Source organism: Pogona vitticeps, chromosome 2, assembly GCF_051106095.1.
Source record: "Pogona vitticeps strain Pit_001003342236 chromosome 2, PviZW2.1, whole genome shotgun sequence".
In the NCBI taxonomy this organism is placed as follows: Eukaryota; Metazoa; Chordata; class Lepidosauria; order Squamata; family Agamidae; genus Pogona; species Pogona vitticeps.
The window spans coordinates 70,657,161-70,684,266 of NC_135784.1; the positions used below are offsets into that span (position 1 = coordinate 70,657,161).

Consider the following 27,106-nt stretch of genomic DNA (forward strand, 5'->3'; position numbering starts at 1 on the left):
CCTTTTACATTCCCTCTGCACGAGCATTGATTTCCTACTCAGGTATTGATGAATTTCAAAGCAGAGAGGAAAAGAGCAGTAACAGAAATTGCAGAGCTGGAGCCAAGGGAACCAGTATTAGCTGCACAGAATCACTTGAAGGCAATGAAGTCACATTTGCTCCATCCTGCTGGGTACAGATTCTGGTAACGGAAATTGCAGAGCTAGAGCCATGGGAAGGAGAAAAACTGCAGGACAGAAATCTGATGGGAGCAAGGTGCTAATGGGACACCAGTTACCTAAGAACTTGCATAACATGAAGGCTCAAAGTGTGAGCCAAGATATCCCTTATTCAGATCTCCTTGCTGCCGTGCAGTCATTAAGTGTTCTTTCATCGTTGTTTAGTCGTTCAGTCATGCTCGACTCTTCGTGACCCCATCAACCAGGCCCTCCTATCCTCCACAGCCTCCCGGAGTTGGGTCAAATTCATGTTGGTCGCTTCGATGACACTGTCCAACCATCTCGTCCTCTGTCGTCCCCTTCTCCTCTTGCCCTCACAATTTCCCAACACCAGGGTCTTTTCCAGGGAGTCTTCTTTAGTGTTCTTTAGCAAAGCATAATGTTACAGTCTCCAGCTCTCCTCTGCAATATAAAAGCAGTTAACACGGGTGCTTCTATGCATGTGAAGGTTACCAGAGTATATATTATAGTACTCAAGGTCAGTTCATAGACAAATATAATGCAGAACAGAAAAACTGATGTATTGTAGCAAGACATTTGTTTCCAGCTCCTTCCATTGCTCTGAATAGATTCATGCTTTATTCATGGTGCAGTTACAGAATACCGAGGACAACGTAGGCCAGTGTAAATGGATGTTGTCAGCTGTTGTCTTCCAGGTTTAAGACCACAAAGTAGTAGGATGCCAACTCTATTAATCAGACACTCTCCCTTTTTTCTAATGTTCCTGGAGGTGATGGTTGTTTCTCTTTCAATCACTGACAAATCAGATAAGCTGTGTTCTGAATTAAAGTACCTAGCCACTAGTTAATTTCCTCGTCAAGGTTACAGATTTATAATCCCTGAAGTGTGTATCTTGGTCAGTTGTCATTTTGCATAAACACTGTAGATGGTATCCTGGACTCCTGCACTCAGTAATATAAATTAGATTTCAGAATCTTCATGTGGTGCTCTGTGAAGTCAGCCAGGTCCTACCAGTCACTGCTCAAGGTGGCAGTCGGGGTTCCTTAAATACCTTGTGCCATTGGTGATGAAGTAATGACATAAGAGCACACCTAGGAGAAGCTACCCAGTATTAACAAACTGAACATTTGACAATAGTCATCAGCAAAGCTGCCTGTGACAGCTTTTTGATCTTCTCCAAATCTGTAAGAATTGCATTCAAACTGCCAGCCCACAGCCATGGATCAGGGCCCCCTCCCATGTGAATCCAAGTGCTCCATTACTTGTTCCTGCCTTAGGAAGCAAACAAAGACATTTATCATCCATGTCTATTTTATGAAGATACACTTTTATTGGAATACCTTGGTTATTTATAGCAAACTTGAGTTGTTTTTCCTGCACTACAGTGACTTGTGCTCCTCACATGTTTAACACATTAGCAGGTTGGGTGAGTTGAAAATACTGGAATACAAATCAATTTACTGGTGTCATGATATCCCAAATATGGAAATTGTATACTAGCTGTATACATGCAGACATCTGACAGACCTCTGGTTTTATGTGGTTCTTCCAAAAAACAGTAATAATAATAAAAGGAACTGTAATGTCCGCTAGGTGGCATCCTTGAACTATCTGAGAAGACTTTCAGCTGAAATATCTAGAATGACAGAAAAAATATTAAAACAAACAAAAGATCTTTCTTAACTCATCAAGCAACGCAGAAGTCTGCTTTATAGCAATCTACGCAAATCTACAACCATGGGACAGTGATATGTCAAAGCTTGGATGATGATTTCTTCATGTCGGTATCTAGATCCCTTTGCTCAATGTAAAACTAGCTACTGGTTCAGAAAATGTCTTCCTTCTTTTCTGTCTCAGAGCTCTGCTTTAATTTGGGCAGTGAAGGATGGAGTTGGCACACACAAAAATGTAGGCCTACGTGATTCAGGAGCAGTAATGGTGGATCGCAGTCAGATAATGAAGACTCTCTGGATTTTCCATCTCCCTCTCTTTGATGAAGTCAGGGTTAAAATTCAAATTTGTACACCATTTTTGGGAAAGTTTTTGTCCCCCACAGCAGTGTGTGTGTGTGTGTGTGTGTGTGTGTGTGTGTGTGTGTGTGTGTGTGTGTGTGTGTGTGTGTGTGTGTGTGTGTGTGTGTGTGTGTGTGTGTGTTGAGGAGTGTGCTCTGCAAGCTATTCACCAAAATCAGAATTGGTCCTTGGTGCCTCCACGATTTGCCACTCCAGGTTTACAGTGAGTTATTTCAGAGGAAGTTAGTTCTTTCCATTATGAGCATGAAATTAAGTTATTTTGTTAGCTTTTAGATAACCTGGTAAATGCAGTATTTAGACAGAGTTCTGTATTCACCAAGAAACCAAATGTAATTATATTTTACAGCATGTATTTTTTCTCTCTGTATCAATGGCATATAAGTGTTAGTTTTGATGGCATGAAGATTCAGGATAAATTTGAGATTAAGGAAAATATTACCCAGGTACAATGAGGAACCTTGCTGAAAAAGATAAGATTTCTGAAGGAAGCAAACCAGCAGCAATTAGCAAGGTGACTAATCTTGAGAATTAGGAAGAAGAAATGAGTTTTAGACCGAACAGTCAGCCCTTTGGCCATTCACTCTGCTTCAGCCTAGCACACAGGGTTGTGTCTGTCTGGGGCCTGCAGCACCCTCAGTTTGCTGTAAGGAAAGATAGGATGTAAACATGGTGGTGACAAATAACAATAATGAAAGTAATCACATGTATTTGTTGTGGCATACCTGTTCTTCTGTTTAGCCACAGCACAAAGAAGACCGTTGCACATTGTGATGGTATATATGCAGTCCTGCTGGTACATGTTGGCTGTGAAGGAAAGTTATCAGAAGCAGCTGTTTGTGGAGAATGAAACCAATCTTCTCATAAAGAAAAGCTGAAATGAATTTTCTTCCCAGCATTCCTTCTGATGTATGTTCATATCACATATATTTTGCCAGTACTCTCCAGTTGCTCAGGTGTCAGAATGTTTGGGAAACAGATCAGCATCTATGCTCAAATGCCCACTCTCTGATAGCGTATGTTTAATAGTTAAGATGCTCGATGCTGTCCCCAGAAAGCAGAAGACAAGCGTCAGAGTGTACAGGGGAAGTTTCTGCTGCAGCTTTTCCTTTGTAATCCCAGTTTTTCATTTCACAGGGTTGTGAGAAGGCTAGGGTGTGGCCAAATTTGCTTGGACTTTTTGATTAGCAAGGGACAATGACATCATTCCCCTTAGGTTTTCTGTTTCCCTCTGAGCTTAATTGCAAACTTCACAGAAGGCTGATTGACTGTCCCTCTGGTAAAGCAAACTGTTTTTCCTTGAATGCACCCACCTGCTTCTGCTTGAGATGAAAACTAATTGAGGTGCTTTCTTGATATGGATCAACCCGGATGCTGGACTTGTTGGATTCTTGTTTGCATGATGGACACCTCCACTTCAGAATTTAGTGCTGGGTGAGTAAAGAATGTGGCAAATGTCCCTTTTAGGCCCGATTTACCTGACATTTATCATAAGTAATTTTAAGTAATGCTTTTCGTTACCCTCACCACTTGGAGACTGGGGGAAGAATGACAATACAGTACCCTGAGACTTCAGCTGACAATGCCACTTGGAGGGGGGGGAGGCTTTACAAGCCTCATTTAGGCAAGAAAGACCTCTCAGCCCTATTGCAGAATTAATAAGATAAGGGTAAAATAACATCCACATACTCACACAGGTTTCGCTAGATGTTTTCCTGTTGAAAACAGTGAATTTTCAGGCACAGTTCTCAAAAGACAATCTATACCACTTGATATTCTCTGTAGTAATCTTCTACGTCCATCACTTCTAGTCATGGTTCTATCAGGCAAATGCCTTCAGCTCTGTTAGACTACAATTCCCATTATTCCTGGACAATACATCCAAAGACAAGCAGGTTGGGCAGTCTGAAAGTTTTATCAGAGATTTCAGTGAATGAAAGGATCCATATTATTGATTTCCACCCTTAAACACATGAGGGCAACCCAGGATCAGGCTAACGGGGGGGGGGGGTGTACAGATGTGAGATGTCCTTGATTGTAAATGAGGTTGCAAAGAAGAAGAATGTGCATTGGATAATTTTTAATTCTCTCTCTCTCTCTCTCTCTCGCTCTCGCTCTCGCTCTCATACATGCATCTCTCTTTTTTTGTTTTAATGAAGTTTGGCACTGAATAGGCTAGGGTGGCAATTTCAGCAATGGCCTCGAAGATCTGCATGCATCTTCTTTTTCTAAAGGATAGAATAAGACATTTAAGCTGACCTTAAATTTGCATATGCTGCTTTTCCTATAGAAATCCCAATTTAGAAATAATTGAAGGCAAGAGGGGAGACTGCTTCACTCCACAAAATGTTTTTTTGGGGGAAGGTTTTGTGTGTGTGTGTGTGTGTGTGTGTGTGTGTGTGTGTGTGTGTGTGTGTGTGTGTGTGTGTGTGTGTGTGTGTGTGTGTGTGTGTATACACTGTCTGTCTGTCTGTCTGTCTGTATGTGTACTGTATATATATAAAACGCAGCCTATGGAAAGCACAGTAGGGGAGACTGTAATAAGATGATCTGTCTGTTTGCCTGTTAAGACTCGTTTAGAGTTGCTGAGCAGTTCTCTTGCTGAACACCGATGGGCCCTTTTTGGGGTCAACAATATCTTTAAACCTTCCAGATTCTCCTCTGTAAACTAGTAGATGGAGGCAACAGTATTTTAAAAAGCTTGCCTGGAAAGTGCCCAGAGATCTTTGAAGTCGAAGGTGCATCTCCTCCTTGCTTAGACTTCAGGGCAGGAAATAGCTATGCAGTTGAGTTTTACTCAAAAACATTGAGAGAAGCTGGATGCCATTACAAAGGTGGCCCATTTCCTTCTTTCCAAATGTTTGCAGGTAACAGTAAGGACATTTTTTGGAATGTAACATTTTTCTTCACACAAAGAAGCACTGCCTCTTGCTATCTTCGCTACCATTTCATATTGCTGAAGGTTCTTATACTTGCACTGAATTGTGAAGCAGTGTCAACATGAGGCTATTGTGGCAGGGCCCCCAGAGGAAGAAAGTAGCTCAAGAGCAGTGAGTATGAAACGAGTTGATCAGTTAAGCTCTCATCATGTAACCAGTCATTATTTTTCTACAATATATTGCTTTCACTCTATTCAGAACTGTGAGTAAATTGAACCTTTTTTTCTTTCTCTTACCAATGTCTCTGATTGAGTGTTTGAGACAGTAGGTTTCAGTTGAGGAGACAAACAATGAGGAGTGGCCTGCTGTGGGGAGACCTGAAGCTATTTCTGCTCTGCAGGTTCCTGAACTTTTTCCACTCTGTAGTTAGGGATTCTTTAAGACAATAATTGCACACACTGCCAATAATTTCTTCTCTTGTTCCTTTGTATGTATGTTTTATATGTTGCAACTGTGCCAAGTTTCACTGTGCTGGCTAGATCAATGTGGATGGTATTGCTTAAGAGCAGTGGACATGCTTACACTGTGTAAGTGTTAAAAATCATGCCGTGGACTACACATCCACCTCTGTGTATCATATATGCGTAGTGGGAAAAATAGTCAATGCATTTAATTGAATATCTAATATTCAATGAAATGTATAATAATAGCATATTTTCTTATTTATCAGATTCTAACAGGAATACAATCCATAAGTGTTCATATTTTGGATAGTTATATACAATTAGTAAGACTAATTCATAGCTCAGACTAGCGCATGTGGAACATAAATTCGACATGGCGATCTCCTAAAATTATTTATAGCTCTTCATTTCGTTTAGAATCAATATCAACCAGTTATCAATAAAATGGGTTCCGTGGTGCATGTAGGTTATTAGAATAAGAAATTATCTACCTTCAGCTACAGTAATTAGTTTTCCCCCACAGATTGCCATGAAAACTAATGAACTGAGATAAAATTGCTCTCATCTATTCTGACATGGATACCACAGGTTTGACAGAATCAAAAACAGATGAATCCAGAACTCTGTTTGATCATGTTGTAGTAGACAAGTTTTAGTTTATGCCCCCACAGGAAGAGGAGGAGATTTCTGGAAGTCCATCACATATCACTGAGCATTTCAGTTCCCAGGTTGGAAGGCGTATTGACCTTGGAGATGGAAAATGCTTCTCTGAAGGAGAATGCCAGTTCTGTTTTGCTTCAGGAGCTAGCAATGACTCCACTTAAATAACAAATGTAGATCCTATGGCCAAGTTGTGGGACGTCAACAACAGTCGTCTTACTAGATAGTTTCTGGCATGGGATGGAGGGATGGAGAAGAGGCTACAATTGTGTTAGTGCACCTAGAGCTCTTTGTGCCTTTGATACTATCAAACACTTTCTGAGCCAACTGGTCAAAGTAGAGGGGGCACAATGTTATTGCAGCTTCTTTCTGTTGTCCAGGAAAAGACCCAAAAGATAGTGGTGTGCAAGTAGTATTGGATGGGATTGCATTCCATCTGGGGATAGAGGTAGGTACACATGCTGGGGGATTCTGCTGCCCACACCCTTATCTATGGAAATTCAGGTGGCTTTGATTGCCAGAAATATCTTTTAACCGTTTCAGAAGATGGAACTGCTGAATAGCTCAGTGGTTTAGAGGTTGGGAGTTTGATTCCTCACTGTGCCTCCTTGACATAGGGATCTATAGGATCCCTTCCAGTTATAATATGGCTATTATTATGATCTTCCCGGAGTGTACTTATGCCCTGGACTTCAAGGCAACAACATTTACTATTTATATGCTACCTATTACAAACAGCATGGGGATAGCAGAGTAGCAGCCAGGTAGAGGTAATTCTCAGCAGGAAAAAAATTGCACACACCCCAGTCTGGACTATTGGGCACTACCAGCTTCTGTTTACCTGAAATAAAAGCACATAGATGAAGTATATTTATTTACACTTGGAATTAGCATTACATACTTTGGCATATCATTAATTAGAGTGCTATTCTGTCCATATTTATGCAGAATTAAGTTGTGTTATATTTTCTGAGGTTTATTTCCCTATAAAGATGCCAAGGGCCACAGCCTTAGTTTTTTTTTGACACACACACACACACATGCCAAAATATTTCGTGGGAATGCTGCTACCTAGCCATTTATTCCGTAATTCTTAATAGCTATGCATTTGATTATTTTCCTTATGTGCTAAACACCCAGCGTCTTTGGCACAGCTGATCAATGCACCTTCTGCATCCAAAGGACCCCGTAATGCTAACCATTCCAAACTGTTGCTGGGCAAAGTTTTGAACATAGTTTTTGAGCAAGTGTGATGATTAATGAATGTAGAACTTCCTTTTTTAAAAAAACCACACAGATGTAATAGTATATTAACAGAAATATTGATTTTGACTTGCCTCTCAGGATTTCTGTCCACATACTTTCTCATTGCAGGGAGAGAAAGCAAGATCCCTGAAATAGATTAAGTGCACAATTAACCTTTCAGTGGTCAGAAAGCTATTGCAGGAGATAAGGCAGAAACAGGAATGGCTTGTGTGCAAGCTATTCGGCCCAGGAAAGATAACAATCTGCAGTATTTGCAGTGCCCCGTCAATTCTCTTCTGCCCTCTAGCCAAGTACTCTGTGCCCTCTGGCTATCAAGGAAGGCTATTTTGGCAGCCCAGACCTTCTTTAGGAAGATCAGGGAAACAACGCTGAGCTTTACAATAAAGCACACTGAGAACCTAACAAAGCTGTTGATTTCCTCCCTGTCAAGGGAATGAAAAGACAGGCTCATCTTTCTACTGCGGGAATGGCAGTTAATAGGAAGCTCTGAGAGAGAGAGACAAATCCTACCCTGGCAAAAATGCGAAAGGGAATAAATGAAGCAAGGAGAAATATGGTTTCATGAATATTCTTATCTCAAATAACAAAACCCGTTATCTCTCAGAAATACAAAGACTGGGGTGGGGACATTTAATAATAACATGTGCCTCAAATGATGGGTTGTATTTGATATAATAGTTGACTGGATAGCTTAGTGGTTTAGGTATCTGGCTGCAGAGCCAGAGTTTGTGAGTTCAGTTCACAACACTGCCAGTCCCAGTGCTGTGTGGCCCTGGCCAAGCTGCACAGTCCCAGTGTACCCCCAGAAAAAAGGAATGGGAAACCACTTCTGAGTTTTCTCTCAGTTTTCCTGACAACCTAACGGCTCAAAAGCATGTAAAAATGCAAGTAGATAAATAGGTACCATCACAGTGGGAAGGTAATGGCGTTCCGTGTCTAGTCGCACTGGCCACGTGACCGTGGAAACTGTCCTCGGACAAACGCTGGCTCTACGGCTTGGAGACGGGGATGAGCACCGCCCCCTAGAATCAGACACGACTGGACAAATTGTCAAGGGGACTTTTACCTATCTAAATACTGGAACTGCCCATATGTTTATGGCTTTGATTGTATTTCCCCCATTTAATTTTGATTTTAAGATTTTCTGCAGTCTTTTGATATATTCCTTTTCTGTCAGTTCTTCAACTTTCATGTGCATGATGTTATTTGCTTCTAGTATTCCAAAGTATTTATAATTTTCATCACTTGATTTTTATTGACATTTTTAAACTCTATTCCATCTAGGTTTTGGATCTTGCCATGCTGTATAGACAGAGCTGCAAATTTGTTGATTCCAAATTTCATTTGGATATATTCACTAAATATTTGCACTGTGTTTAGCAGTGATTCTATCTCTGTTGAACTGTTTGCATATAGTTTTAGGTCATCCATGTATACGAGATGATAGATTTTTCCTGCTTGTTCTGAAATATGGTAGCCCAATCCAGTTTCATTTAAATTTATTCATACGAGGATTGGTGAGATCTTAGCCTGCCATGGTGACAAAGAATCCCCTTGAAATATTGCTCTTTTGATACTAACTCCCCCAATTTCTTTACCATAGGCCATTATGACAGTTTCCCATGCTTTTCTTGAGGAACTTCTGAAGGTTTTTAGGCAGGTGCTAATCCAGCTATGCGACAATGATTCACATGTCTTTTTATAGTCTCTGCAGGCCATGTTAACATTTGGTTTTGTGTTTTTTTTTTCCCACTCTTCGGTATCATTTTATCAATAAGCAGCAGATCTTTTGTGCCTCTTGACTTTTTCAGGTTCCCTTTCTGTTCAGTTGGGTATAGAGAGTTTTCAGGTAAGTAATTATATATTGATCTTCCAAGTACTCCTGTGAGGAGCTTGAACATTGTTGGAAAGCTGTTGTTATTGTTGTTGTTGTTCAGGTTTTTAAGGAATATGCTTGTATGTGGATGAGAGACTTCCACTGAGCTTGACAGCAACTGTTCTTAGTGTGGCATTTATTTGATCCTTTTTAGCATTTGTATACTTACTATTGTTACCTTTAACCTTGTCTTTTAATGGTCTAAGCCGCCTTGGGTCCTTTTTAAGAGGAAAGGCTGTATAAAAATATGTTCAATAAGTAAATAAACATTCCTTTGTGATCCCAAGAGAGATTGATACAGATAAGACTTGGGAATCTGGTATGTCTTCTCCTAGCTTTTTCTGGCCACAGTTCCCCCCCCCCAACCCACCCTCAATATTGCAATTTAAAGAAAAGCAAAGAACAGGCCAACAGAGTTGCAGTACTGCAAAGCATGATGGAGCGGGCTATCCTCGAAGGGGTCTTGGAAGCAGGTCTCTGAATTCTTACTGGTCTTGTCTTCACAGGCAAGGGCAAAAAAAGAGCAAATTTATTCTCTTAGCCCTGTGAGGCAGTGCAGTATTTTGCAGCATACATTCTCAAGAAGAGCAAGAATGACAATAATTATGAATGCAGATGAAGGAATACTGCAAATAAGACAAATAACAGCAATTATGCAATAGCCTTTGTAGCATAGTCTTTTAATGTTTACACTTTATTGCATGAACTTTTCATTTTTGCATACTTTAAACAGTCAGTCATTCTGTATTTGCTGTTTCTTTTGCTTCTCAAAAGAAAAAAAAACTTCTATTTCTCTCCCAAATGCAGAGATGTTAATAATTAAAAATAGCACTTCTTGTCTCACTCTTGGCTGGAGGCAAGGAATCTGATAGGATTTAAATATTTCTAATCAAGTTGAGAGCCTAAATAGTCAGGAATGAAGAATTTAGCAAGTATTCTTTACATCTTTACTTGGAAATGTCAACTAATGAGTTGACTGCCAGTATCTGAACTCATACAGCCAGGTTTCATAATACTGCACAGAACTTCATGGGTTGCCTGTTCATTTGCAAGTCTGATTAGGGTCCTGATGTTATTTGCCTTCAAATCCCCAAGTGCCATTGGAATCAAACAGCAGAAGAAATGCCTCTTCCAGTTCCTCTCTGCCTGTGTTCTGAGATCTCCTACTGAAGTGCTTTCTACCTTCATGGAAGTGTGCCATGACAAAGGAAAGGTCTTTCTCGGCACGGACCTTTCAGTTATGGAATACTCTTGTCAAGAAGCTGTGCCTGGTGACCAAATTCCATTATTTTTGTCTTCTAGTGAAGGCCTTTCTTCTTCTTTGTAGTCATTTAAAAAAAACAACAAGTAGCCTGTGGTAAGCTTTTATTCAGGTGTAGACCACTCCCAGAGATGTAAGGACCACACCAACCCACCCCTGGAATTCTGATAATATCCATCACACCCCCACCCCAAATATATTTTTCTTTCATTTTTTAAAAAATTGGGAAAAGTCCCCTCATGTTCCCTCTAATGGGTGCATTCTTATTCTAGTCCGTTTATTTACCTTTTTTTTTTTTTGGTCTGCATTTCAGATGTTGTAAGTGACTTCAGGGGTTCTGAAATGGCCTCTCTCAACTAAAATAGAAACGGTTTCCTCAGAATTTGGATACCGTAGGAGAATGAGAAATCAGTTCAACAGTTCAGTAGAGGAAAAGTAGGAACACACTTCCTTTTCCAGTGTTCATGGGAAGAAATTCCATCCTTACATTATGGGGTCAAAGTAGCTTACAGAATCATTTTCCACAGTGGTGCTTCCTCAGGTGGGTGAAAAACATCTGTTTTCATAGCATATGATTTTACTTACCTGCAAGTTTTGCATTTAGCATGCTTTGTTTCATGTTTGGTCGATTCTACCTGATGATAAACCCTCTTGGATTGCTGTCCAATATGGTTACTCATTGGCATTACACATGGGCTTAATTTGCAAGTCTGATTGCTGAAGCATTTATGTGTGAAGAAGTCCTGATGTGGAAGTAAACGATTAATTCCAAAATACACATTCTCTTAACTTCTAGTTTAATCCATAGAAGTGTTTTTTCTCAGGATTTCTTTTGGTAGGAAAATATGACTCCTCAAGGACACACAGTATCATTTAAAAAAAGCCATTGCCTTGAGTTTGCAGGACCTGAACCAAGGTATTAATGACAGGACTTTTTGAAGGTCACAATTCAAAGGCTGCTGTCAGTCAGAAGTGTCTTGACAGCACATAAGAACAAAGACATAATAAAAATATTGGAGGCTACTTCTGTACCAGACAATTCCAGTAATGTCTGTACAAATTATTATTCCGGTATTGTTTTAACAGAAGACCTAACTGTCATGGCTCTTCCTTCTCAGTGAAGAACGTCTTTCTTGGCAACATATACAAATATAGCTTAAGACAAGGAACAGGGCTAATGCAAATTAATGAGGTTAAGAAAATGCTCCAATGTGCAGTTAATGTGGACTGATGGCTTTTTTACTTCAGCACTTTTTTTTAAGAGGCAAAGGAATAATTCCTTATACTTCGATTACAGTTCCTGCATTGAGCAGGGGATTGGACTTGGTGGCTTTATAGACCCTTCTCCAACTCCATGATTCTATGATTCTTGGTGCTGAAATTTACAATTGTGAAGCTTCTACCAATTCTGTTGCTGTGTTTGTCAGGTGAGAAAATATAATACATGAACAACTCTAAGAGCCCTGTAGACCTTTATAAACCTCTAGGAAAAATCAGAAGTCTGTGTTTGTCACAGCTGACATTTTTTGCATTTAAGGTTACTTCCAGAATTAAGCCAGACAATCATTCCCAATCATATCAAAATTTATCTGGATAGCAAGGTAAATTAAGTAGTTTTATTTTTGCAATGATTCCAAGCAACATCGGCTTGCCTATTCCTAAAGGTTTATTTATCAACATTGTTTCTATGTTCCATAAGTATAAGAATATTTCAGAGTTGTTGAAAACATGTTAAATGGATGATTCAGGCATGTTTCAGTTAGACAGAAATTGGCCTTACATAATTGAAAAACTATAGACACAAATGCTTAAAAACATATAAAAACTAAACCTAAGTTGCAGGCAAATAATTAAGTCGGATTTTAATCCAAAATACAGATGGGAAAAGGTACAATTAAAAATATTTAAAAAGAATGTTTTAATTAAATTTTAAAAATGCCACAACCTATAGTCTAAAAATGTATATTGAAACAGCAGAGAATACAACTTTACTGGGTAGGCAAAGTGCAATGAGAGTAAAGTGATGGTGAACTAATTTGGTCAGATACCAATTTACTCTATCCATACTTTTGAACTCTAAGAGGATTCCCCTCCCTTCTAATTTGTTTTTGTTTTATTATCAGTTGTTTACCTCCACACTCAAGTGTTTGCTGTGAAAGAGCTTCTTTTGCAAGGCAATATTATTTTACATTGACCTTGCCTTTAGACTTGGCTGAAGAACTGCCTGATTGCTTTGCAGCGACTTTTAGTATACAGCTGTTCAAACCTTGTTTTTGAAGCCCAGTGGTACATATTCATGGTTCCATTTTCTACAGCCCCCTTAATTATTCTAAACACCATATGTATTCAGAATTTCAAACCTTGACATAATGACTTGGGAAATCAGGTGTATTTTTCAGTGTCAAAAGGAAGAGAAGTGATTTAATGGGAAAAGCCAAGTCTGGGGCTGCCTTTGGTTTTAATGTGCAGCATATGTGATTGCAGGTACGTGGGCTTGTTAGCCTTGGAAGGCAGCCCATCTAGAAGAAGGAAAATTCTGATTTCAAACCTCTACTGCCTTGTGGCTATATCCACTGATGGAAAAGGCTTTCAGGAGTTAACCTCGAGGCAAAATCCAGAGCTGGAGTCCTGGAGGCAGTTTGTCTAGTTCTGGCAACTCCTGCGACGTTGTTGGAACCAGTTGTATTGGCTCTTGCTTTTCCATTGGACTATTTCAGTGACGTGGAGAGAGGGGATTTGCTGCTTGGGTAACAGCCTATCCTCCATATTATTCTACCCAGGCTTCGTGCTCTAGAGAGGACACTCATACAGAGCATGTTACCATGGTCTTTTGAGACTGAAGGATGCCTAAGAAAGAAGATGTGATTGCAGCACCAGGACAATAGGAAGAACAAGATACGGTGGCCTTGTACGTGGGTGCACAATTGTTCTCTTTTGGGAAGGAAATGTGACCACTGCTTGGATCCATCATGCATGCCTTCCACCAGCAGGAGCTGTTCATGAGCAGAGATCCATGCAGAGGATCTCCAATGTCCTAGAGGAGATATTACACATCGAGATGTGTGAGCACAAAACACATGAGTATTTAGATCCATTTAAAAATCTGTTTTTCACACACACAAAAAAAGGTTTACAGAAGGTTTGGGCACCCACCTGTGTTTCTTCAGACATTGTGGAGACCAGATGTTAGGCGAAAGACCTCTACATAGTCTTCATAGAAAAATATGTTAGCCTTGGTTCTCATCAGTGTGACTTCCTCCCTGGGAATAAGCGGCACATTGAGAACAATTGTGAGTGCTGAGATGAGCATAGACGAGAATAAAGAAGTACCATCAGCAGATTGCAAAGCCTCACTAACCTGCTCTCCCCATGACCTTGAAAAGTTACGGGGACGCATTTCTTCATAAGAATTATTATAAGGCTCAGGAAAAATATGCTCTTCTAGGACGCCACTCTGCTGATCCCAGTTAAGCATGAGGGAGCATTTTCTGACCTGACATTTAGGGGGATTTTTAGGGGCCCTTTCTATAAAGCCATTCACTGAAGATATAGCTGGCCAGCTGAGTCAGACATTTTTCCTTACCAAGAGAACAGTTAAATCTAATGCGTGTTTTTTTAAAAAAGGAGAATGTATTAAAAGAAAAGCATCATCAGCATAACTAACAAGGCTGCTCAAACTGCCTTGAAGAGGACTTGCCCTCTCACCAGTTGAGGTATGTGAAGCAGTTAACCCATAAGTCGCATGCTTCTTTCTCTTCAGTCTGGGCAACCTCCACACTGATCCCATATCTCATCATTCTGGATTTTTAAGTTTTTATTTTTACATTTTGTTTGTTTGGTTGCTTGTTTGGGTGCTTGTTTGCTTGTCTTGTTTTTTTCTTCGCAAAAATGAAGGGTGGCAGAACTAGTCATTCTCATTTATAACAAGGTGTACTTCCCCTACCTCATAAATGTACAAAAAAGAGAATTTTGAAAGAAGTAAAAAAAAAAGATATTTAAGTGTGAAGATGTGTCAGTGGCAACCAAGGCCACAATCATCCATACTATGTATGGTATTTGCAGTTATTAAGTATGGATGTGAAAGGTGGATAGTGAAGAAAGCTAAAAGGAAAAAAAAATCAGTTAATTCAGATAATCGATAAACTAAGGCTGCTGTAATTCAGATATATCATGAGAAGACAAAACTCATGGAAAAAGACAATCATGCTGGGAAAAAGTAAAGGTGGCAGACGTGAGATGGATTGACTCAGTAAATGAGGCCACAACCTTCAGGTTGCAAGACTTGAGCAGGACTGTTATGATAGGACCATTGGGAAGTCACCAGACTGCCATAAACTGGAAGTGATGATGGCACAGAATACATTGCCTGCAATGGGAGAGATTATTTTGATACGTTCCATCTCAGGTACCAAAATAAATCATCTGACTTTCGGTACCACAAATACCCTAGTATAGGGAGGGGGTACCATGTGTATTTTACCTCAAGGAAACAAAATATCTTAGTAGTGCCACACCATGGAAATAAAAGCTCAGAAATTCCAGAGGTATCAGAAATGGGAGGGGGAAAGGAGTGCTGTGAGAAAGAGGAAGTACTCCCACCCTACGTTATTTTGGAGGAATAGCTTGAAATGTGCCGTGGATTAGAGGTTAAGTTGTCACCATTCATTTCCATGTATTACGAGGAGTGTGTGCCAGGGAATCCAAGGTGTAGCTATGTTCTCAGTGCCCTTCCTGTGAGAATAAACAAGTAATATTTCTCACCAGAGCACTGAATTTGAGACTTGTTCCATGTGGACAACATTCCTGGAAGTGCAGTAACACTTAATTTGACTCTGGTGTGGATGGTGCTGTTTCACATTAATGAAATTCATTGCTTCAGGCAGGAACCTGATGAATCAAAAAATGATGATTAAAACATTTCGGAACAAATACATTACATTGCTTTGCATGGAAGCAAAGGTGTGATAATCATAAAGATCAAATCGTTTGTGTGCCCAAATTGGCTGCAACCATTCTAACTCTTCCCATAACTATATATTTCATGAAACAGTAGGGGATTGTGAGTTGAAGCAATGATTTCTTTTCCCTGTTTGACACTAAGAAATTGTTGTTGAAATGATTAAGGTTTGCATGGTCAGATTTGCTTGCAAAATAATTTGCTGGTCCTCAGCTCATCTTAAACCATTATATGTCATTTGAAAAGTGAAACCAGTTTCCACACACTCTCTCAAAGCATCAGCTAATTCACTGCCACAGATCTTTCCAAATGTTCTCACAATTTACGTGCCACATTAATGTCCATGTCTTCCTTTGATTCATAGAATGCTGGCCTGTTGCTCCAATGATCAGAAGCAGTAGATATGTCCTAATATAATGCAACCCCACACAGGCTAATAGTCCACTATAGGGCAAACAGAATAATTTACAAAAGTCCATCTTTTAAAGAGGGGATTGTTTAAGTGTTGAGAAAGTGTGGTCATCGTAACAGGGGGTTTTCACATCTCCCCATGATTTGCAAATCTTTTGTGATTAGTCATTGGGAGGTAAACACAGGCAGACCTTTGCAGATAAGATTGCTCCATTGCAAAGGTCTGCTTAAATTGCATATTCGGAACATTAATTTATTTCAGACACTAATAATGGATTATCTTTAGTGTGCAGCATAGCCCTGAGTTCAACCAAGTATAAGTAGGAACATTTCATTTTATTGCACTTAAGGAAAGTCCAAACATCTAGGTAATTATGCTGAGTCATATTGACAGACAAGTTCTCCACACGGAGAAATTCTTTCATAAGTTGAATGGGTCTTAATTGCCTATTCAAGGCTAGGCCGCTCCATGATCTTTAGCATTACACCATACTAGGGAGTCATTGCAACAAGGGAAATTTATAACAAAGACCAAAATCCTGTTGTCTAGCTATGCCTGCATATCTTGAATATGTGCAAGCATTTGCAAAATTCATGCTACAGTCGAAGTTGTATCTGTCAAGCAATTCTGCATGTGTGTTGAGCATCTAATAGCATGGTTAGTTGTGCAATCTGGCACACAATGTGGACTGCCTGGCTGTGACACTCTGCAAACTTTCACAGGATTACTCTATGGAAAGTGCAATAGTCAATATATTCTTACTGAAAAAAAGCAATTTCTGGACCTTCTAATCCACAACTACTATAGGAACTCTATCTTACCTTGGGGGCAGGGAAGAAAGAATGAAGATTCGGGTAATCATAATCCTGGCTAGAATAAAAAGAGCAAAATCTTTGAAGCTCTGACCCATAGAAGGTCCTTGGCTCTATTACAATGATCCCCAACCTTGGATCCCTAGATGTTCTTGGACTATAACTCCCAAAATCTAGATTTTGGGAGTTTTAGTCCAAGAACATCTGGGGATTCAAGGTTAGGAACCATTGTTCTATTAGAACACAGCCTGGTATGAGCGGTAGTGAATATTTGGCAGCCTGGATGTTTTGGACTTTATTTCCCATAATTCCCAGTCTCCAATGATAAAGGGCTATGGAAGTTGTACTCCAAAACAGGTACACTACTCCTGCCTGTTGTCTGCAGTGTCCTCGTGGATGCCTCTGGGCTTGAAAGCAATGTCACTGTCTCATTATTCCTCTTCACCCAATGGTATTCACAGCATAATTCATGAGCCATCAACTGAATTTTCAAGAAATTCAAGACTAAAGGCAAGGACTAAAGAGGACAACATTTGATTTGTATGTGTGAGGTGGCTTTATAGCCTGGGCACTCATTTCAACCTGTGTCTAGCTGGTGACAGGGCTCACAGGCTTTGCACATAGGATTTGTGTGTGTTTGTGTGTGTTGCATGAGGCAGTAGCAACAAAGAGCCTAAAAAAGCTCTGTATGTATCACGTGCTGTACTCAGGACTGCATGGGATAAAAGCTCTATTGGGAATTAGAACAAATGCCACCATTTCTTGTTACATATTGTGACGTGCATCTTCTTTCCTGCGTACCCCCAGGTTGTTTCACTAACCCAAGGCACACGAGCCACAGTCCCTTTTTACTTCATGCTTTTCACGTTCTCTTTTTACTTCACGCTTTTCATGTTCCCTTTATACTTCATGCTTTTTACTTCACGCAGTTGGTCCTTACCAACACAATTTACTCAGAAAGATTGAGGTCCACACGCTGTGTGATTTTCAACTTAAAACAGGAGAAAACACAACCCACAAACTGTATTCAATCCCACCACAAAAATACAACAAATGTTACAGTCAGCAAAGCACAAAAGGGAGCCCCTCACCACTCCAGTAGTATACCGGACACCTTGTAGTTGTGATCAGGTATACATATTGGAACCACAAAACGCAGCATTCACACCAGAATCAAAGAACATGAGATACACTGCAGACTAAGACAACCAGAAAAATCAGCAGTAGCTGAACATGCCCTAAAACAAGCTGGACACAAAATTCTGTTTCAAAATAATGAAGTACTGGACAACACCAGTAATCATTATATTAGACTGCACAAGAAAGCCATTGAAATCCACAAGCACCAGCAGAGCTTCAACAAAAAAGAAGAAAGTTTAAATCCAACAAAGTCTGGCTCCTAGAACTGAAAAATACAGCTTGCAAAAGGTAAACGAATTCTACCCAGCCACAAAGACTGGTGATCACTACACACAAAAGACCAGCTAACGACACCCATCAATCACAGTGACAGATAATCTCTCCCTTACACAACAATACACCCACAACAAAAAACACGCTGATCACCATGATCACCCAATCTCCTGAACAGGATAAAAGCTGATCGCACAGCTATAAATACTAAACTATCCAAGCAAACTGCACCAGAGTACAGACAGAGTTCTGACTCCTGTCCTCTGAAGATGCTGGCCATAGAGACTGGTGAAACATTAGGAAGAACAACCTTCAGAACATGGCCAAAGAGGCCCTGTTAAGGAACAGTTTTAGCCGTACCACTCCTGGTGAGTTTCCATGACCAAGGAGGAGTATGAACAGAGATCTCCTGAGTCCTAGTTTATCACATCACACTGGCTCTTACAGGTGCATCTCTCCCAACTGGGGATGGATATATTACCCAATTAATCCATATTCCCTGGGGTTTACCCAAATTCCCTTTGCACCTGTTTCTGAAATTAATTAGTGTAGAGGCAGTTCCACTCCCCTTCCAACCGCTGCATGCCCTGCTTTTGTGACATCACAAGGGCCTATCCCACTACATCACAAGGGCCTGCCCCTTGCCTGATTTTGAGCCTGAATGTCAAAAGACAGGACCTGGTAGCCAACAACAAGTAGACTATGACAAATAGCTCTTACATGAATTTGTTTAACCCCCTTTGAAAGTCCCCCAGAATATCAAGCATCCAGACATCTCCATATCATGTAGCACCAAATTCCACACATTGAACTCTTTCCTGAGAATAAACACTTTTTCCTTTGAATCTCCTGCCCTCAGTTTTGCTTGGTGATGACCCTGAGTTCTAGTATGAGGCCAAGGACACTGTTCTCTTTTTCTATTCCCACTTGGCCCAACCTGGTGCTCTCCACATGTTTTGGATAACATTTCTTTGGATCCAAGTTAGCTGGGGCTGAAGGGAGCTATCATCTATAACGTTAGAGGAAAGGGCACCAAGTTGGGAAAGGTGGCTTCCAAATGTGTTGGAGTCTCCAAGCATCTCCCACCAAGCACAGCCAAGGCCATTATTCTGGCTGAGAATTATGGGGACTGTAGTCCAACACATCTGGAGGATGGTAACTCAGGGAAGGCTAATCCACAGAGATAGCCTTGAAGCATGCTGCTGATCTGATTCATATTTAGGCAAATTGACCCTCAGCACCAGGTTGCACTACAAATGTGTGGTGCCTCCTCAGATGTAGAAGAGAACAGGCATTAAAGAAAATAAGATAAAATCAGGGTTTTGTATATGACACCTTTTGACTAGTGTATTTTGCATTTAGCCCTTCCTTGAGAATTTTTTTGTTTCTCATCATTTAAGGTGGATATAAAATTATACATACAGAATATCATGATGGAAGTGCATTTGCAGCAGCCCTGTGTGGTTATATTCTGTATGTTTGAATAATTCCTGTCCCCAATAGGAAAATATACTCTAGATGCCACTGCATCATTTAAAGGGAACTGATACATCTCCAGCCATCAGATTAATGAGGATGGTAAAGCAGTCTTTCTGAAAGACTGATAAATCTTCGCCTTTGACTGGCCATGGAAACAAAACCAGTTCAAACACTAGAAGTTGGAGAAACATCCTGCCAGATGTTCATAGAGAAGGAAAACTCTGTCCAGAGGCCCAGCTGGCTGAGGTATTCTGTGATCTGTAGTTCAAAAGAACCCAGACATTTCTCATCCCTGGGCAATCAGAAGGTCGCGTATGCATTGATGCATTTAATAGTCATATTGGTGGTGCAGCAGTAGGAGAAGACAGCTTCCTTAACCATTGTTATCAGTCTGACTGTAGGCTAGATGGAGAGTTTCCCCCAGCCATGTTGTCTTAGGAAAGCAGCCAGCTTCAGCCAGCAGTCACATCCAAGTCTCCCTTAAGTGTTCTTGGGCTGTGATACTGTCTCTAGTTACTGTAACAGGGCTGCTGGCTTTTTATCTCATTGGTTTCCTGTGCTTTTCCCTTTTCTCCAGTAGACATAAATTGAGCATTTAGTTCTTTCCCGATTGGTATACATCCATGGGAGGAAAAGCCATACTAGAAGTTGTGGTTTTGGTAAACTTTACAATGGAAACAGTCATTATGATTGTCCCCACAGCAATGCTCCAAGAACAGTCCAAATATGTTGACTACTCTTTGGATCCATATTTGCAAAGCAGAGCAACTCGTTTGAACCATTCCTGTCTCCTCCAGTACCATGTCTTTTTATGCAGCCTATGGGTCCTAATTCCCCATTCAAGAGCAAGGTATACCAAAATATTTTGCATTAAAACAAGGATAGCTCAATATATTTTTTCAGGGAAAACCCAGCTACTGTGATAGTTCCAGATGCACTCAAATCAAAACCTCAGGAGAATATCACACAATGTAATCATCCTTGTCAATCAAAAAGTCAAGGTGACTTGGCCTTCAGTCCCTGGGTCTGCTACCAGATGGAGTAGGAAATAATGTAAAAAAGGGATTCGAAGAGGAAACAGGAGAAGTGGTAACAACAGAGGGACCAGGAGAAATGTCTAATCCTACATGCCCACTTCGACCAATGCCCTGAATGCTGTTCTGTATCTTTTAATCCAGGATCATCATGTCTCAAGAGCTAGGAGGGGAGATATAGGCCCCTTGAATCAGTGAGGATTTGATGAGTCAGCTCTTCCATAAGTTCTTGTGATTCAATAGGCCTACTCTTCTTGTGACTTACTATTTGATTTCAGCCATTGTTGAACATCTGGCAGAGATAAAAGTTATTATAGATATGGATCAACACAACCAGCTACATATTTGGACTTTCCTTGTGAGCAAGGCTAACAGGACCCTTATAATGAGCCAACCATTCAAATTTTACTATCACACCAATTGTTGGTATAGCTTTTTCCCTCCTGTTGGGCAATCCTAAGTGCCTTCTCCTACCCACAGCTATTCCACCATCCAGTGTTGCTCTTTGTCGTCTTCTCTAGGATTGCTATGTCTTCAAGCTCTAGAAACATCAACATGCTGTTAACTGCTGCACACACACTCTTTTCAGGCAGTACAAAAGTAGTTGAGATTAAGCATATGAGGAGCTGATTGTGCTCTGAAGGTTCGCTTGCAGTGCTACTTCAAGATATCTTTGACACCAGGAATGGTTTATTAGCTAGTAAAGGGGGCAAGGGTGAGACAAATTCAGATATATTTCTAGATGAGTGGTGGCCTTAGTGGACCCCTTCCCAAGAAACAGAACTGACTTTTTTTAAAAAAAATGAAGGGCTTTTAGATACTGGGGAGGGGCAGAAAAATGCCTCTGGGGGCTTCATACAGTCTGCCAACCAGGGATGCCCACCTCTACATTAGACAATAAGGGTGGTAAAAAAAGGCAGGGAACAAGAAGCTGGCTTGGGCTGTCAAGCAAGGTTTCCTTCTCTTTTCTTATAAAAGGGGTTCTGCTGCAGGACAGGTGGAACTATGGCTTTTTCCTGTTGAGGAAACCATAACTGTTTAAATTTCTGCATGCTCTGTCCAAAAGAAGATGGCATCCTTAAAAATAGCCTGTTTTTTTCTGAGAAAGGGACAGTAATATTTTACTTGACAAGAAACTGATATATTTGTTGGAGGAAAATGTTAATCAAAGGTTAAGCACATCCCCAGAGAAGTAGCCGTGCTAGTCTATTTTGTTGTCTTGAAAACAACCTTAAAGATGAACAAATTTTATCTTGCATAAGCAATTACTCACTGTAGCCCATTTCTGCAGATGGCAAAGAAACCTTTGCAGGTATGGAAGATAATGGCGTCTGAAGTCTAATTTGGGGTGGAGACAATTCACGGGCAGCAGCTATAATCCTCTGACTGACAGTTCCCCAGAACTCAGTTTGAAAACTGTGAGCCTGAACAAAATATATTTGTTAGCAAGACTTGGCTTCATAAATTAGACATGATTCAGCAACGGAATATATTGCAGAGACATTTGAGTAGACTACTGGGTTTCATCTATCTAACTTTCGAATTCCTTTGGGAAACACCAGAGCTTTCTCTTTTTTTCCCCAGCAAGAAGGAATTGTAAAAATACCCAGAGACGTATTCCATTTTTTGGTTAATAATCTCATCATGAGCAACTCAGTTAGTTTTAAGGTTTATAAAAAGCTGTGCAATTCCTATATGTGGTTACTAAAGTGTCATTTGACTTGCATAACCACATATATTATATTATATTATATTATATTATATTATATTATATTATATTATATTATATTATATTATATTATATCTGATTTGTTAATGCCTGTTGACCTTTTGGTGGATCAGAAGACATGACAGGACATGACAGTGTTCACCATCATTTTGAGAAAAATGCGTCTCTCATATTCTTCTGGGTTGTGCAAAAATGTCCTTCACTGATGATTAGCATAGCAATCTTGCATGTACTAATTCTGGGTATCAGTGAGAGGGGTTTTGCAGCCTAATGTGATTGTTCTTTGCTACAAACTGGATTGGTAATGTTCTTTCTGACATTTGGAACAAGCCTTCCTATTTGCCTGGAATGCAACTGTTTTGTTAATATCTTTCTTTTTCTCTTCTTCTTCTTTCTTGTACTTCCTTTAGAGAAGCAGAAACCATGCAAGATCTCCTGAATACTGGAGACTTCATGCTTATCCTTTTCCCCTCCTTCTGACTTAAATCGTTAAAATATTCAAACATTAAAACCACTGCACTAAAAACTGGGCATGACACGGCCCTCAACCCACCAAAGCTCTAATGTAATAAGTGTGTCTTGACTTGGCAAGGACATGATTCCGATGTCATTGTCAGTCAAACTTCCAAGCAGTTCTTGCTTTGGTGGTGCTGGACTTTACCCTTGGGGTCCCTTCCAGCTTTACCATTCTAGAATGTTATGAAACAAGGCAATTATACGCTCAGTGTCTGAAGCCCCTCCCAGTCCTGGTTGGAAGCAAAAATCCTAATGTTCTCTGCTCAGGGAGCACACCTGAGCTATTGATGCTCCTTCTGCAGTTTATTTCTGATGGTTGCTCTGTATCCAAACGCCTTTGACAGAGAAATAGCCATCTACCTGTTCTGTTCTGTGTCCTCTTCCATGGTGAACTGGTGGGGGTCGGGGCAAAGAGGAGGACATGCTCACTTTCTTGGTCCATGAGTTTTGTTCCGATTAGGAACATGCCACTCAAAGAAAGGAAAGCACTCTGGTTGCCAAGCGTGTCCACAAGCCAGAACCTGAAATCCCTTGTCTTGGTGTCCAAATGAGAAGGGAATGCTGAGATAAATGCCAGGCTCTTGCTGGAGGACGTGCCTGTGGAATGCTGTGAAGTGACAGGGAAAATATTCTGGCAGCGTCCAGGGCAGGCTCTTTAGCTGGTGGCCCTGTGAGATCTCCCTGCCCTTTTGAACTACTCCTATCAGGCATAACTTTCCCTGGGAACCTCAGCTCTACAAGTGATTATGGCGGGGCCTTGGAGCTTTGCCACTCAGCACAGGTTATTCTTGGCACCAGCAAGAAAGGCATTTGTTCCAAACAGAGACGCGTCCAGCCATTGGATTGTTTCTTTCTCTTTCCTTGAGCCTCAAGGTCTTTCCAGATTAATGTTGGAGGAAAAAGAGGTAGAGAGAATAGGAACCTTATGTGCATCTAAAGTGATTTGTGCACATTTCTCTGCAGTCCCTTAGATTCAGAGAGAGTTACAAGTGCCCGCCCGAAAACATCAAGCCACCTGAGTCATGTGCCTCCCTTGATCTAATAGAGACGACTATGCTTGTTACTTGTCTGTAAATTCTACATGTTCAGATGAACTTACACTCAAAAATGTTTGCATAGGAATTTTATTTCAATTTATTCAGTATTATTCTGCACAAACTTGAGGCCGAAAGAATTATAAGAAATATGAATTTTCTAATGTCTATAACTTTAACTTCTGGAGCAGTTTATGACCACAAATGTCAAAGGTTTGTTGGCTTTGTTTACATTTGGGTAAGGGAACAATCCTTTCCTTTTTCCTTGTTATATCGCAAAAGGCTCATTATTTGTACATCTTTCTTTCCTACATTCTGTGTACCCAGAGGCAATCATTGTAACATATCAGAATGAAGACTTGAAGAATTATGCCTTCTTTTACAACTCTTTCATGAACCTTTAGGTTCATTTTGCCTTTCTAAAGAATGACTTGACTGCTCTTATTTCATTTGTCCGCCTTGATTTTCCAGCAAGTTGGTATGTGATATCAACCTCTGATAGAAACATAAATCCCCATTTGTATTTCAAAATGTCACTTTCAGTTTTGTTCAGCTCAGGAAAACGTGATTTTTGCTGGCAAGAACAGACAGAAAACAGTTTCTGAATTGATCCAAGAGAAATAAGCATTATAGTACTACAAATGGGATATCAGATGAATTAAAAAATCACTGTCATTATTTTATTAAAGATGTATAATCATTGATTTCTGCATATGCTTCCATCTATTCAATATGTTATTGCTTTTTCTAAATGAAAGCCTTTCGTGCAGTAATGCTTTCATTAACTTTTTTTGGGTGGATGCCAATCTGGAGCCAAGCAACTCCAAATGGAGTTGGCATCCTTGATACCAGATTAGTTATACCTATTCAGATTGGTTTTGAAAACCTAGCTGAGACTTAGCAAATCCACCACAAAGGAAACAAGTCCTAAAAGCTCGTGTTACATACAGCACTGATGGTACCTGTCTGTCATGGGTTTGGAGGGAAAGTTCCATCCTATGGGGAGTGGAAGGCATCAGGGGGAGGAGCTGTACTGTATATATATTTGGAGCTTGTGTGGAGAAGTTAGGAGAAGCTGGAGTGGGTGTCTGTGTGTCAGACTGAGTACAACTGTGTGTCAGTTAGTACATACCTGATAGGTTCAGGTTTCTTTATAGGTAGCCAGAACTGATAGGTTCAGGGTCTGTGCTTTACTGTAAAGTGTTCTGTGTGAACCAAACTGTTGTATGTATGATTGAGACTAAGCCACGTTCCAGTATTTTGTTTACCTGATCTTTTTATTTACCCTGTTTGTTATTTAAATAAACCTTGTTCTTTTGTTTGTTAAAAATCCATTCCTGGTCTGTGTGACTCCTTATAGGGAATGGTTGGTGGCAGCTTAATTATAGTGTGGCATACTCCAGTAGGTCTGGGGTTGTCACATTGATTGGTGTCCAGCGTGTGGGATACGACTAGTCCAGTTGTCCAGTGGTCCAGCAAAGCCTTGGCAAGTGTGCCCAGAGCAAGGGGGGTCTAGTCAGGGACAATCTGAGGGCGCGTAGGTAATCTTCTAGGCTTACCTCACGGGGAGGTAGGCTAGTGGAAGAACGTGCACACTCGGATTGGTGGGACTAGATTAGGGAGCTCTGAGGCAACCTGTTTTGGCGGGAAAGGGCTGAGGCAAAGCTGTGTGAAGTAACAGTGATCTAGCCTGTCTGCTGAGAGGCCTAGCAGAGGGGGTGGATTCTGCCTGGCAACAGTTGCAAGTTGGTGCTGAAGGAACAGCAGCAATCTATAGAAGGCTGTTTCTGAGGCAAAAGGAAAAAAGTCATCGCTTTATTTTGAGGCTTGACTTTTGAAGGCAGCCGGTTCTGGGGGGGGATTATGCCCTTGACTCGAAGCCAAATGGCAGAAATGGGTGAAGTGAGAGACCCACAGGTAGACCAAGGTTCTGAGGAGGAATTTGGCTCAGTGCAGGATGAGAGCACGGGAGAACAGAACCCAGAACTCAGAAAAATGCTCCTAGCCCAACAGCATGAACTGAGGGTGAGGGAAATGGAGGAAAGATTAGAGAGAGAAAGAATGGAGGAAAGAGAGAAACAAAGACAATTTGAATTAGAGAGAGAGAGAATGGAAAGAGAAGAAAGATTGGAGAGAGAGAGAATGGCGTTTGAAAGGGAAGAGAAACAGAGACAGTTGGAGGTAGAAAAAATGGCGTTTGAGTTAAGAAAATTAGAAATGATGAACCAGAACAATAATAACAATAGAGATTCTGAGGTGGGCCAATTGTCTAAAACTGACCTGAAGAAATTCCCTGTGTACCACAAGGGAGATTGCCCTGAGGTGTTCTTTTCCCTCGTGGAAAGAGCGTTTGTGGACTTCTCAGTAAGGGAAACTGAGAAGATGACCATTATGCGATCTTTAATCAGTGGCAGCCTGGCAGAAGTCTATGCAGAGATGCCAGTGGAACTGCTGAAAGATTTCGCTGAGTTTAAAAAACTGGTGTTTGCCAGACATGGGATAAATGCGGAACAGCTGAGGCAAAGATTCAGGTCCCTCACCAAGAAACCAGAGCAGACTTTTACCCAAGTGGGGGCCCAACTGGTGAGGTTGCTAGAGAAATGGCTGTCTCAGGAGGGGACAGAGACCTTCCAGCAGCTCAAAGACCTGATAGCGCTGGAATAGTTTTATTCAGTCCTGCATGGGGAACTGAAGTTCCAGGTGAGGGAGAGGAAACCGAAATCTGTGACAGAGGCGGCAGAGATCGCAGATTTTATTTACCAAATAAGAAAGCCCTTAGGTGCTGAGGGGAAATCGATAGGTAAACCCAAAGAAACCTACAGCAAGTACTCTCAGGGACCAGGGAAAAACCAGCAAGGGGGAGGGGCCCATGTTGAAGGGAAGCCCTCAGACATGAAACCACAAAGACCTCAGATTTTGGAGGGAAAACCAAAACCAGATGAGAAAGACCCCGAATACAGCAGAAAATGTTATTTCTGTCAAGGAAAGGGCCATCTAATCTCAGAGTGTGAGAAATTAAAGCAGCTAAAGGGAAATTTGCCTCATGATTTGAGTGGAACCAAGCCAAAAGCTGTGTTCTGTGTCCAGAAAGAGCAAAGCTCCTT

General features: G+C 40.7%; 1 long non-coding RNA gene across 1 annotated transcript in view; it reads left to right on the forward strand.

Moving 5' to 3' along the window:
• Positions 1 to 2,326: 2,326 nt before the first annotated feature.
• The window catches only part of LOC144586711 (uncharacterized), a 34,950-nt gene continuing 10,170 nt past the window's right edge, over positions 2,327 to 27,106 (forward strand). Inside the window, exon 1 of the long non-coding RNA XR_013541706.1 lies at positions 2,327 to 14,329. This is a non-coding gene — a long non-coding RNA (uncharacterized LOC144586711). The remainder of the gene's footprint in view (positions 14,330 to 27,106) is intronic.